The sequence below is a fragment of the Somniosus microcephalus genome, chromosome 25 (genome assembly GCF_052327205.1).
Source record: "Somniosus microcephalus isolate GS21.2 chromosome 25, FLI_Smic_1.0, whole genome shotgun sequence".
Classification (NCBI taxonomy): Eukaryota; Metazoa; Chordata; class Chondrichthyes; order Squaliformes; family Somniosidae; genus Somniosus; species Somniosus microcephalus.
The window spans coordinates 40,175,392-40,189,894 of record NC_141011.1 but is presented as its reverse complement, the minus strand read 5'-3'; the positions used below and the strand labels follow the sequence as shown (position 1 = coordinate 40,189,894).

Here is a 14,503-nt window from a genome sequence, read left to right as displayed (position 1 = left end):
CTCCAGATAACCATGGAAACCAATGCACTAATCGCTCGGGCGATCCTAATTGGAAAACAGCTAGAAGCTTACCAGTGCTCTGTATTGGTGAGTGGCATGGTTTTAACTGGGTAAACTCCGGTAGTACCACCATGCACACTTGGGGGTCCCAAAACATTGGGGCCTAGAAATTGGGTTGGTAGCGCCGGCGCTGAGCGCCTAAAGAGACCTAGAATTGGGGCGAAGCGCTATGTTGGGGCGGACGCTATGAAGATAGCGCCAACTCAGATATTGACTATACATTTAGCGCCTGCGCTAAGTGTTTGCGCGCACCCGCGAGCGCAAGCAGCTCATGATGTCATTTCAGTGTGCAACGCCTTTTAGGAGCGCCTGAGCGCATATTGGGTGGCGCCCGGAGCCTTAGCGCCCAGCGCTATTAGTGACAGTTCGAGGGAGGGCTAACAGGCCCTTCTCGGAGTAGGGGGACGCTATTTAAAGGGGACAGCTCTACTGCAGAATCTTCTGCCACTTGGCCTGCTCATTGCGATCGCTGCTAGAGAGAGTTGGCGAGCTAATGTGGAGCGGAGTTCTGGGATTTGAGCTTTACAGTACTTGGTACCTTCAACCCTGTCCGAAGCACTTGCACCACTACACCTAAAAGCCTTTTGACCAACTAGCATCGGAATGGGAGCTTGTTTGGAGGGCGACGGACCTCATCTGCACTCTGTGCAGCAGTCATGACGACCTGCCTTGCCCTGCGGGGAGACGGTGGCCGAACTTGCCTATCCCCCCTGCGTTGCTCCATGCCGCTTGGTCCGGCAACTGGTTCATCCTCAGAGCCACCCCCCCTCCCCTCCAGGGGACTACTATCCCCAGTCTGCAGATGTCTCCGCTCCCCGGATTCTGCAACGGCTGGTCCGGATTCCTCCTGGTCCTCGCCTCCGGTGGCACTGGCACTGGCAGCTTCAGCGCGTTGAGCCCGAGTTGGTGCTGCTTCATCTGAAAGTGGGAGGTGGAAGAGTGGCTTTAGCAAAAGGACAGGTTTGCTGAAAGGCATGCCAGATTGCGGCATGGCTCTGACATGGCTGCGCACTGAGGATGCATGCTGGCGGGGGGACCAAGTGGAAGGCAACAGGTGGAAAAGGTGAGAGTCTTACCCTCGCTGTTGGTAATTGGGTCGGCAGATGCAGTGGTCACTGGACCAGACAGACGTCCTCCAAGTATCTGGTGCACTCTCTCCTCCAGATCCGTGAGAGTGACCACTTGTGGAGGTCCGCCACCGGTTCGACGCTGCTCCTTTCTAATCTGTGCCATCTTGGACTGCAGGGGAAAGAAGGGGAGGTTCTGTTACATGAGGCCTTGAGACCTCATCGCATGCCCCCCATGGTGCAAGAGCCCTTACATGAGGCCTTGAGACCTCATCGCATGCCCCCCATGGTGCAAGAGCCCTTACATGAGGCCTTGAGACATCTGTCCATGTGTGTGGCCAGAAAGGGCCATGGGTGCATACTGACAGATGGCCATTGGCGCATCATTGCAGCAGGGTGCCCGAAGTCAGCTGCAGATGGAGGGAAGCACAAGTTTGGTGAACCATCACTCACCCTAACGATCCATGTGAGGTCGTTGAATTTCTTCCTGCACTGAACAGGGGTCCTGGTCACCATGCTGCTGGAATTCACCCTCACAGCAACCTCCCTCCAAGATCGTCGATAAGCCTTCTGATTTGGCCTCTTGCCATTATCCGGATACAGGACCTCTCGACGGTGTTCAACTGCAGCCACCAAGTGGTCCAGAGCCTCAGTGCTGAAGCGCTCTGCTCTCTGCCTAACCTTCTCCATAATGCACAAGTTTCTAATGCCAGACAAGGGCGAGCGCCGAATCTGAGGCCTACAGGGCGTTGGGTGTTTAAGCTCAGTCTGACTGACCCGCCCCTTTAAGAGCCGGCCGGCGCCTGTAGGTCTCGTGCTTTCCCGTAATTGAGTTCACCTGCGCTGCGCCCGTCCGCGCCGATATTGAGTAGCGCCTGACCTTTTGCGCCTTAAGAGCACCGTGCAACGGCTGATTTAGCGCCTCAATTCCCTTTGGGGGCGAAGCAACCCAATATCGTGCCAGGCGGCGATAAGTTTCGTCTGGCTATAAACTTTGCGCATCGCCAGTTCTAACGCCTCAAGCGGGGCTATACCCAATTTCTAGGCCTGGGTCTTCTAACCGGCACCTAAGCTCTCTGAACATTGTGCTGTGGCAGAAAGTATGCACTTTATGTCGGATAACAGACACTCTGCTCACGTACATTTCTCAGCTTGGTTTGGAGAATGGTGATGAGTTTGAGTTTCAGCAAGCATTAGACAGCCTGGTTGACCAAAATAAACCCTCTCTGCTGCTACTTCTTGATGTGGAAATGCTAGTTGATTTTAGAAAGATAAATCGTGGAGAGAAATTTCTAGCCTGCATATTAGAAATGCCATACTGCACAGGCCTTTCAAATCAACAAATACCACATATATGGTTGCTACAAACTCCAGGGTCTGCAACTCTTGGTCACAGCTGTGTGAACTGGGTGGCTCATGCTATACAATACCACACAGTGTGTAACTGGTATATGTGGCCACAATACCATGGACTACATTCTACAGCTGGGTATGAGAAAATGTTGTGTAGACTTGCAATTTAAAATTCATTTTTTGTAGAAGGAGGGTGGGGGGGGGATTGAAAAATATCAAAAGAAACAGAACACTATCCAATTGTTGTGAAAATCAGTAGGGTGATAGGCATAGATGTTCAATAAATGGAGCAGTTTTTCTTGCCTGTACAGAAAAACAACAGTGGTTAAATGTCAAATCTACAAAGTATTTATGACTGTGTGACTGCACCCATCATCTCAGACGTTAGAACCCACTTTGCCGACAGGGTTGGATGCCGAATATCCTTTCTACTGTACTTTCTGCTTTTTTTTGTATGACTCATACCTCGTGCTCACAGACGAGTATGTCTGAGCAGCGAGTCCTTGAGGTTTCAGAGTGATAACAAACAGCCACTTCTTGTGGCTTTCACTTTGCGTAAAAACCATTATCAGAACTTGTAGCCATTAGCTGTACTGCAGAGAAATGAAAAGGAAGCACCACCCTTCCCAGACTAACCACTCGCACTAGATTGGAAATATGAGACGTAGAGCTGTGGGTGTTAACCCCTTGCTGATATGTGTATATATATATATATATGTGTGTGTGTGTGTGTGTGTTTTTTATGTGAGCGTATAAGTGAAAAATATTTGGCACACAGCTGATTCTACTTTGTGATAATGAATATAATTTCAAAAAAATGCTTTGAAGATGTTGCAGGGTGGAAAATTATTTTTAAGAACAGAAGCTGCAAAAGAAATTCAATCTTTGTTAATGGGAGGATCCTGCTACTGTGGATAAGAAATAGTAGCAATCAGCAAAAGAGCAGGCTTTAAATAGTGGAAGATTTCACCTAATAAATTGATATCTTGCTGATGATGGTGAGTTATAGCTATTGTTCAATACGTGCAAGATCCATAGCTCAGGAAAAATGTTGCTGAATGTTCAATATTGTTCAGTCTTCCGTATTTTTGCTTTTTGAATTTCCCATGTAGATAATGAGCGTGTGAGCTATAAAATTACCAGTCATGCCAATAGAAATATTTTATGATAATACTTTCCCGGTCCTTACCACTGACATTTCATACCAGTAAAAGTGACTCCCTTTTTCACACCCAGTCTCTGTGTCAAACACTCCTTGATGAGGTGCAGTGTGGGTTAGACACAGTGTGAAGCTCTCTTTAAAAAGCATACAAATGGCAAAGTCGTCTTAGCTGATACTGACATCCCTTGGGTTTAGACGGCTGAGGGCTGATCTAATCGTGGTCTTTAAAATAATGAAAGGATCCGATAGGCTACATATAAAGAAACGATTTCCTCTGGTGGGAGAATCCAGAGCAAGGGGGTTACAATCTTAAAATTGGAGCTGAGCCATTTAGCAGTGAAATCAGGAAGCACTTTTTTACACAAAGGGTAGTGGAAATCTGGAACTCTTCCCCCCCCCCCCCAAAAGGCTGTGGATGCTGGGTCAATTGAAATTTTCAAGACCAAGATCGATAGATTTTTGTTAGGTAAGGGATATGAAACAAAGGCAGTAAAAGTTGAGGTACAGATCAGCCATGATCTAATTGAATGGCGGAACAGGCTCAAGGGATTGAATGGCCTACTTCTATTACTACATTCCTATGTCCCTCACCTTGATGAGCACTTTCTTTTTTTTAAATCGCACGCTACATTGCATAGCAAATCTAAAAATCCCAATGTCACTAAAGAGATTGTGTGACCACTGACTTGTAGAGCAGCCCACTCTCCGTTTCTGAATATGATGGCCAAAATATCTTTGATTCTTTCACGCTCACGGGAATCAGCAATATCTTCATTGCCTTCTAGAGAGATAATTCGCACAGCTGGAAAACAAAACCGATGTTAAAATTGTTTGCCAGTCATGCTCATTGTTGTAGAATTAATTTAAACAACAAGCTGAGACTCTGGGGATTGTTCACTCCCATGCAATAAACACAATGGAGCTGAAATTCCACAGCTATCATACAAGTCTCCCACTGTAACTCCAGTGGGAGACTGGCAGATCCCCAGGGAAATGGGGGGAAAAGGCTGTGGTTATAGCGAGAGATTGATGGAAACTCTGCAGAATTTCAGCCTCAGTATATTTCCAGAGTTCTATTAAGAAAGAACTCATATTTATATAGGGTATTTCCTGTCCTATACAACGGCAATTAATGCTTGATCAATTGTTAATTTTAATCTGAGATTGATAAATTTTGGTTAACCAAAGGTATTAAGGGATATGGAATGGCGGAACAGGCTCGAAGGGCTCAATGGCCTACTCCTGTTCCTATGTTCCTCAGGGTGTCCCAAAGCGCTTTACAGCCAATAAATTCCTTTTAAAGTATAGTTACTGTTTGTAGGCAAGCGTGGCAGCCAAATGGCACACAGCAAGATCCCACAAACAGCAAATGAGATAAATGGCCAATGTTTTGTGTTGGTTGAGGGATAAATGTTGGCCAGGACATCAGGAGAACTCTCCTGTCATGGGATCGTTTACATCCAACTCAGCAAGGAGGCAGGGTCTCAGTTTAACATTTCATCCAAAGACAGCACCCACGCCCCCCTGTATTGTACTGAAGCATGAAGTCCCAGGTCATCTCACTTTTTCTTGTGACCTTGGCAGGAGGTCCACAGAAACCCCGAAGAAACAGTATAAAAACCGTTCACACCGTTTCTCCAGAAGTTTCTGTGGATCTTCCGCTCAAGTTACAGAAGGCGATCAGGTCAACCCCCACGGACATTTTAACTCCACAATATTGAAGAAGCATGCACATTTGAAATTATTAAAAAGACTGCAGCAACCTTACTAGCAACTGTCATTTTGGACTGGCCTAGCACGGTGATATTGTTATGGTAACGGCTGTTCGGCCGGAGAGAGGGACAGAGGAGTGAGGGGAGGGGAGGGGAGTGAGGGGAGGGGAGGGGAGGGAGAGAGGGGAGGGGAGGGAGAGAGGGGAGGGGGGGAGGGAGGGAGAGAGGGGAGGGGAGGGGAGGGAGGGAGGGAGAGAGGGGAGGGGAGGGAGGGAGAGAGGGGAGGGGAGGGAGGGATAGGACAGGGAGAGGACATGACGGGGGCAGGGAGACCAAACGCCCCAAAATTGCCCTCGCGCCCCACTCTCAGGTGTCGCGGACGGAGCGCGGGCGCGCTGCCCGAAGTTTCCCGCTCGCTAACGGCCTTGCCGGCTCCCGCGGGCCGCTCGCACTGACCGCACATGCACCGCCCGCAGCGGCCGTCCATCAGCCGCGCGATACGCGGGGGACCTCAGCAACGGCACCGGACCTCAGGCGCTAGGCAGGGGGAGGGGCCGGAGAGAGGGGAGGGGGGAGGGGAGGGAGGGAGGGGGGGGAGGGAGGGGGGGGAGGGGAGGGAGAGGGGAGGGAGGGGGGGGGAGGGGAGGGAGAGAGGGGGGGGGAGGGGAGGGAGAGAGGGGAGGGAGGGGGGGGAGGGGAGGGAGAGAGGGGAGGGGAGGGAGGGATAGGACAGGGAGAGGACATGACAGGGAGAGGGGGGACACACAGGGGCAGGGAGACCAAACGCCCCAAAATTGCCCTCGCAACGCGGGGCTCCCCAGCTAGTACACTTATAAAAGAGTAAGGGGGAAAGATTGGGTTGCTTTGCCCCTCCCGTTAGCGTCCTGAAGCGCTACCGGCTATCGTCGCTCCCCCAAGGGGGGCGCTAACCTAGCGCCCGGCGCGGCGCCGCTAATGCCTCCCGCGAAATTCAGCGGGAGGTTAGCAACAGCAATAGCCGGTCGCACCCCGCGGCGCTGCGCCTCCGGCGATGAAGCCATCACCGTGCGCAGCGCCCCGGCCACAAACTTCGCTCACACCCCCTGGCCTATCGCCAGACGCTATGTCCGACAGGGTCAGGGTGCCGAGTTTGCGGCCGGGGCGACGCAAATTAAAGGGCAGGTGCCAGGCGGCCATTTTTTTGGGCCACCTTCCAGCATTCGCCCCCTCCTGCGCGGTGCCGGCCGCGATTGGTCAGCCTGCCACTCCTCTCGAGTGCCAGGCTCTTTTGCCAGCACCCCGCTCCCTGGTGGTCCAGCAGGGCCCTGGTGCGTGCTGCGCTAGGCCTTTAATAAGGGGAGGGAGACCTGTAGCACCACGGCGCTATGTGCCAATGCGTGTGGCACTGCTACACTTAGTGCCGCGATATTCAATAGGAGCACCCCAAGAGGAAGGAGGAGCGCGTCCAGTAGTGCCACGCCTCCTGCTTGGGGTGCTACCATTCAATTTCAGGCGCGGGGGCGCTAAAAGTAGCGCCACGGCAAAGTTAGCGTCCCAAAGGGGGCGTGGCCCAATTTTCCCCCCAAAGTGCTTTGTAGCTTAGATGCCTCATAAATGCACAATATTCAAAGGGGTATTGCTACTCAAAAATAAAAATGCTAGAATTTTTTATAACTATAGCCATTAACAAACATTTTCCACTCCTGGTTAAATTGTATTGGAGCCCTGTTGTTAAGGTTTAAGTACTTGATTGAGTATTCATAGTTACAGTATCTAAGCATTGTCATAAAGATCCAGGCTTTTAACATGCAGTACTGGATAGAGTCAAAAGCATGATTGTATTTACACTGATGAGTGATGACACTTTCAGCAAAGGGCCTTTTGAAAAGATTAGCTTGCAGAGTTCAATCTGAATTCTGAAACTACAGTTTTAACCCATTGAGGATTTAATAGCATTTCCTGCAACTTTTTGGTTACGTTATTATTTTTAATGCTTGTTCCAAGAATATTGTAAATATTCATTTGGTTCTGTGGGTTTTCTGGAAATGTTCTCTCTTCCTCTCCTAGAGGTGGGGACTCCTGCTGGACTAGGATTCCACAAGTGGTGGCAGCCTCCTGCATATCTCACTTAACGAGCCATTATTTATGTGTGAGCTTAGACAGACTGGGTTTTCCTACATGATAATACCCCAAATCAGACGGCATAGCGGCAAAATTTAGGAGAACCTTTGGATTGTGAGGCCTACTATTATATTCCCGCCCCGGCCTCACGTTTCCTTCCCCCACTCCGGCAGGAAAGGCCACTGGCTGCTCCTTCACTGTCTGGTCATTTGTCAATGGTGACTGGTAGGCAGGGCCCGGCTAGCAGCCCAATATCTCTGCCTTCCACCACTACTACTGCTGAATCAGGGAACTACCTACCAGGAGAGGGGTGGTGGTAGTCTGTGGAGCAGGAGTGGAAGGCCCTCTGTACTCCCTTTGGAGGGAGATGGACCAGTACTGGGCACCTCTCCCTCACCTCATGCCCCAAAAACTTGCGTGGTTTTAGGTTTCACAGAAACATAGAAGATAGGAGCAGGAGTAGGCCATTCGGCCCCTCGAGCCTGCTCCGCCATTCAATGCGATCATGGCTGATCATCCAAATTCAGTACTCGGTCCCTGCTTTCTCCCTATACCCCTTGATCCCTTTAGCCTTGAGAAATATATCCAACTCTTTCTTGAATATATTTAATGAACTGGCCTCCACCGCCCTCTGTGGCAGAGAATTCCACAGGTTCACCACTCTCTGGGTGAAGAAATTCCTCCTCATTTCAATCCTAAATGGCTTACCCCTTATCCTTAGACTATGACCCCTGGTTCTGGACTCCCTGGCCATCAGAAACATCTTTCCTGCATCTAGTCTGTCCAGGCCTGACAGAATTTTATAGGTTTCGATGAGATCCCCTCTCAATCTTCTAAACTCCAGTGAGTATAAGCCTAATCGACACAATCTCTCCTCATACGTCATTCCTGCCATCCCAGGTATCAGCCTGGTGAATCTTCGCTGCACTCCTTCCATGGCAAGAACGTCCTTTCTCAGATAAGGCGACCAAAACTGCACACAATACTCAAGGTGCGGTCTCACCAAGGCCCTGTACAACTGTAGCAAAACATCCTTGTTCCTGTACTCAAACCCTCTCGCTACGAAGGCCAACATACCATTTGCCTTCTTAACCGCCTGCTGCACCTGCATGCTTACCTTCAGCGACTGGTGCACAAGAACACCCAGGTCTCTTTGCACTTCCCCTTCTCCCAATCTATTGCCATTCAAATAATAATCTGCCTTCCTGTTTTTGCCACCAAAGTGGATAACCTCACATTTATCCACATTATAGTGCATTTGCCATGTTTCTGCCCAATCACCCAACCTGTCCAAATCGTACTGGAGTTTCATGACATCCTCCTCACAGCATACCCTCCCACCTAGCTTTGTGTCATCTGCAAATTTGGAGATATTACATCCAATTCCCTCATCCAGATCATTAATATATATTGTGAACAGCTGGGGTCCTAGGACCGATGCTTACGGTACCCCACTAGTCACTGCCTGCCACTCGGAAAACGACCCGTTTATTCCAACTCTTTGCTTTCTGTCTGCCAACCAGTTCTCTATCCAAGTCAAATACCTTGCCCCCAATCCCATGTGCCTTAATTTTGCACGCTAATCTCTTATGCGGGACCTTATCGAAAGCCTTCTGAAAGTCCAAATACACCACATCCACTGGTTTTCCCTTATCTATTTTACCAGTTACGTCCTCAAAAAATTCCAGTAGATTAGTCAAGCATGATTTACCTTTTGTAAATCCATGTTGACTTTGTCCGATCCTGTCACTGCTTTCCAAGTGCTCTGCTATTACATCTTTTATAATGGACTCTAGCATTTCCCCCACTACCGATGTCAGGCTTACCGGTCTATAATTCCCCGCTTTTCCTCTGCCACCTTTTTTGAATAGTGGGGTAACATTAGCTACCCTCCAATCCATGGGTACTGTTCCAGAGTCTATCGAGTTCTGGAAGATGACCAGCAATGCATCTACTATTTCTAGGGCCACTTCCTTAAGTACCCTGGGATGTAGATTATCAGGCCCTGGGGATTTATCGGCCTTCAGTCCCATCAATTTTCCTAACACCATTTCCCTACAAATACTGATTTCTTTCAGTTCCACCCTTTCATCAGACCCTATGTTCCCCGGCATCTCTGGGAGGTTATTTGTGTCCTCCTTTGTGAAGACAGAACCAAAATATGTATTTAGTTGGTCTGCCATTTCTTTGTTCCCCATTATAAATTCCCCTGATTCTGACTGCAATTCCTTCTCATTTCTGTCCTAAATGGCCTACCCCTTACCCTTAGACCCCTGGTTCTGGACTCCCCGACCATCAGGAACATCCTTCCAGCATCTAGTCTGTCTAGTCCTGTCAGAATTTTATAAGTTTCGATGAGATTCAGTCCTGACTGAAATCTAAAACACAATTAGGAGGCCAATCTTCTGGGCTTTTCTGCCCTTTAAAGCAGCTCCTGTCACTTTGCCCTCATTTTCCTGGTTGGCAGTGGCAGGCTCACTCTGGGTTGGGGCAGGACCTAGTTTCCTAGGTTGAATTGAAAGAAATCCAGCCCTAAGCGTTGGCTGGCAATTTGATTATGTAGGCTATCGTAGCCAAGCCCTACCCTGACCTCACCACTGCAGACTTTCAAGTTGAAGGTGACTGGTTAATAATTAGGAACGGTAATCCTCTTGAATTTTTCCTTCTCCCTAACCAGGAACACCTGAAGCCAATTGTAGAGTTTTCATCACCACCTCAGCTGGGATCAGTTAACTCGGTACAGACCAGGGATTGAACCTGGGACCTTCCACTGCATATGACTGTTGTATACTGCACAATGCTCTTACCCACTGAGCCATCTGGAAACATCTCACTGCGGTTATAATTTAAGATGTCTGTCAAGTCAGTCAATAATTCCTGTACACCCTGCATTTTTAGAGTATGTTAGCTTTTCTGGGTTGTCATGTGACTTACTAGGCATTTCTTTACATGTGACTTTTTGGACTGGTTGGTCAATGGACTTACAATCTGTGCTCACAAACCTTTGTTTGTGGTAACACAATGAAGATTAGAGCAAATCATTGTAAAAAAAAAAAACCACCAATCCAGTTCTTTAATTCAAAAATACTCATTAAGTAAATTCTTGCTATGCAAGTAATGCTAATTTTTTTTAAGGGTATTGTTGTAGTTTGGAGTTTTCAAATGAGCTAAATTTCTGAATCAACCAGGGTCTGCAAACACTACTATACTGACCTCACTGCTCGACTGCACTGTGTTTCCATTTGATTTTTAAATCTTTGGTCAGATGCGAGCATGTCGTCACATCACAGATGATGTCATTGTACAATACTCTGTCTACAGGCCTTGAAAAGTGTCTTGCAGGACAGCCTCCATGTGACAATAGCCCTTTTAATCTTGAGCAAGTCAACTTTTCATTCAGCAAAAACTGTGACTTGAACTTTAACCCAAGCAAAAGAATCCCTAAAGAGGAATAGAGAATATTTTTAGTGTAGATGGGATGTTAGTGAGAATGAAAAATCCTGCAGAGGATTACAAAGGATTTGATACGACGGGGAAAGAGAGGAAACATTAAGAAATGAGAAGGGAGAATCCAGTGTTACTTGAAAAGCAGGCTGTTTGTCTTATTTTTTCATCTTGTAAACACGAACAGTTACTTGCCTTTGGTGAGTAGAAGTTTTCAGCTTTGAGTTGACAATGTTGGAGAAAGAAAAAGGGTGAGCCACTAACCTTGCAATATATGGGTCACTGATTCTGCTAGGGACCCTCAGTTGTTCCTCCTCACTATAATAATAGCCTTTATGCTGGGTCAGATTTGGCTCGGCGCTCTCACACAACAAATCCTTTCATCTGAAAGCATTTTTAGAACTGCCGCTAACAAAGCAACTCTAAAACAATGCACGCCAATGAACTGCAAAAGCATAGAAGTGTAATTCTCTGGCCTTCTGGTTTTTGAGCTGACGGAACTTATTCTCATGAGTCGTACCTCAAGTGGAGTATTGAGATAGGATGAGTGTTTTAATTGTTTGGCGCATAGAGCTCTCTCTTTTCCTACTTCTCCTCCTGAGCCAAAAAAATCCCATCTCAAAGAAATCTGATTTGTTTGTTATCAACTCAATTCAGTTTAAGGAGGATTTGTTTGTTATCAATTCAATTCAATTTAAGGAGGAACCGTCTTTGTTAAAGAGTGTTTCACATACCTTATTTGTTTGCTTCATTGCATTGCAAAGCATCTTTGCGAGGTTTGTTAGTGACAAAAGTTTCTCCAAAGCTGCCCTCCCCATAAAAAAGATGGTGCTTCAATAATTTCTGCAGTTTTTTTTCCAGTGGCTGTTGAGTGGTTTATTGAAAGCGCAGAATTACTATGCTAAAAAGAGTTGATTGGCCTTTTGTGATTGCTGAATATCCTGTATAACTTCCCAGTAGGATAGGGTTATGTGTGTGGTACTAGGCCAAAACTTCAAAACATTCCAACCTTGGCTGTTTTCATTGAAACCAGCTGTAATCAGTTCAAATATCTAAGGAAATGTAGGTGTATTCTTTTGAATGTGTTCCCCATAATTTCACTGGCTGGGATTTGGAATGAAATTGTTGAGGCACATTCAAATTAACGTGGTATGAAAACTCAAACTGTTACTTGTTTGGTTAAACTGACTTTCAGTCAATAACCAGTACTGTATATACCAGATGCTCTTGGCACGTGTAGTCTTTTGTGACATTCGTGCAAGAGCGGTATAGCCTATTTGTAATGGGGATGCATACAAACTACAGGGCTATTATATTTATCACACATCTGAACAAATGAATACTAGCTTCTCTGCAATAGTAAGTACACAACTTACCCAGTTTGCAGAACACAGATACAAGAGCTGAACCTGTGACAAACATTGTGTATGAATTTGTATAGTGGTTATGTTACTGGGTCTGGACTAATAATCCAGAGAATGTTTATGTTCAAATCCTATCAGGGCAGTTTGAGAATTTGAATTCAGTTTTTTAAAAAAGCTGGGAATAAAAAGCTGGTATCAGTAAAACTGACCATGAAGCTGTCGGATTGTCGTAAAAGCCCAACTGGTTCACTAATATCCTTTAGGGAAGGAAACCTGTCGTCTGGCCTAAACATGATTCCAGTCCGACACCCATGTGGTTGGCTCTCGACTGCCCTCTGAAGTGGCCTAACAAGTCACTCAGTTGTACCAAGCCACCACCTTCTCAGGGCATCTAGTCATGGGGAATAAATGCTGGCCCTGCCAGCAATGCTTACATCCCAAGAGTGAATTTAAAAAAGTACTCGTGAATAAACTCTGAGCTTTTGCTTATAGTGTACTATAAACAATAGGGTTAGCTCCCTCTAGTTCTTAGTAGATACAAGGAACCATTTTTCAAGTGTGTGCGTTTGTTCCATCATAATGTCTCATTAAGATTTAGTTCTTAAATAAAGATGGAACTCTCGAAGATTTCTCAGTTAATTAGTCCCTGAATTCTTTTAAAAATGTGATCAGAAATGCTGCTCAGGTCCTCAAAGGGTTACTGATTGCAGAACACTAAAGATTTTTGGCCCACTGTGTCTGTTTCACACTTGACCCACAAAGAGGCCGTGTTCTAGCAGTTTTTCGAGTGTTGACTGTGAGTCTGAAATTGATGTCTTGTCCGAACAAAATGTTCTGTGTGCTGACAGAAAAATAACGGCCTCCCTTTGGCATTGTCACCTGTTGTGGTTTTAGTGCTGGAACCCCTAACTGAGAGGTTTTCAGAAATGGAGGGGCATTTGCCAAATACCTAACTGGTGTTATCATCACTGCTGTTCCAGACAGGGTCCTGTTGTTGATCAACACTGTGCGGGCTGGAGGCTCTGCATTGGATCAGGGTAATTTACATGCCATGTCATGCAGTTCACATGGTAGACAAAGCAAGATTTGGCAAGTCACCCAACATATACTACAGCTGCAGGCTCTGAAATCAGTTAACAAGTTGACTTTCAGAGGGAGGAAACAACGTTTGCACTGTTTCACTCCTTTGGTGGAGTGCAGAGCCACAGCACCCGCCCCCCTCCGCCCCCAGCCCCGGTCTATTACAGTATATTTGACTTTATTACGCAATTCTTTTCCAGTTTTTTGTAACTGCTGAATAAATTAATGTTGCATTTTACAGCAGACCGAGAAGCAAGAAGTGTACAGTTTTATCTGAAAGTCCTCTGCTTTGAGTTGTTTGTTGTGACTCCTAAAGTTTTGTTTGCATGAAGGAGCAACACCCAACTCAACAGAATGTTTGTTTTGGCTTAACCCCCTAAAGACCAAGAATATTTTATTACTTGCGCAGTAAGCACACAATGCCATGTACAGCCTCCTTTATTTCTGATGATAAGGTATTGGTAACAATGCCAGAACTTCGAAGGCCGATTTCATTGAGTTTCCTTTCAGTCAGACACAGAGCAGTATTAATGTTGGTTTGATTTCACCCAATTACCACTATGCACATTTACCAACAGGTGTCACGAATCCTGACTGATTATTATCTTTCCTTTCTGTATCCTGGGGACATTATAGCAAATTGCAATGCCCCCACTGCTGTCCCAGTTACCAACTGGACCATTGGGAGAGTCCTCCTTCTTTTCTGTTCCTTTTCCTGGACTTTTACTCACCATCGATGATTTACCCCATGGTCTCTGCAAAGGTGGGTGCCAGGAGGTACAGGAGAAAGGCCAGGGATGATTTTGCTGGCTTTTGAGGAACTTCCTGGCCATTGTGTCCTGTTCCACCATGATGCAGCACATTGGTGCTCCCATATCTTGTACCATCACAACAGAATTTAAAAAGAAACAAAACCTATTGCCACTTCTCTTTTATAGTACCCTTTTAAAATACATTTTAACATCAGGCTAGTTTTTAATGTGTTTCAGAAATGCTACTAAAACTCTCAAAAGGATTACGTTTTCTAAAACTTGTGACTAGCGAGCAGCTCTGGGAATTCATCCTCCCGAATTTGCCCCTACTGTTGCAAGAATTCCACCCTCCCTCCTCAAAGAAACCTAATGAACAAAACACTTATTCAAGAACACTGAAAATAGAATT

The 14,503-nt window shown here is 46.6% G+C and overlaps 1 protein-coding gene across 1 annotated transcript in view; it reads left to right on the top strand.

The window, feature by feature from the left end:
- skia (SKI proto-oncogene a) overlaps positions 1 to 14,503 on the top strand; it is a 171,614-nt gene that overhangs the window by 140,746 nt on the left and 16,365 nt on the right. The window lies entirely within an intron of this gene.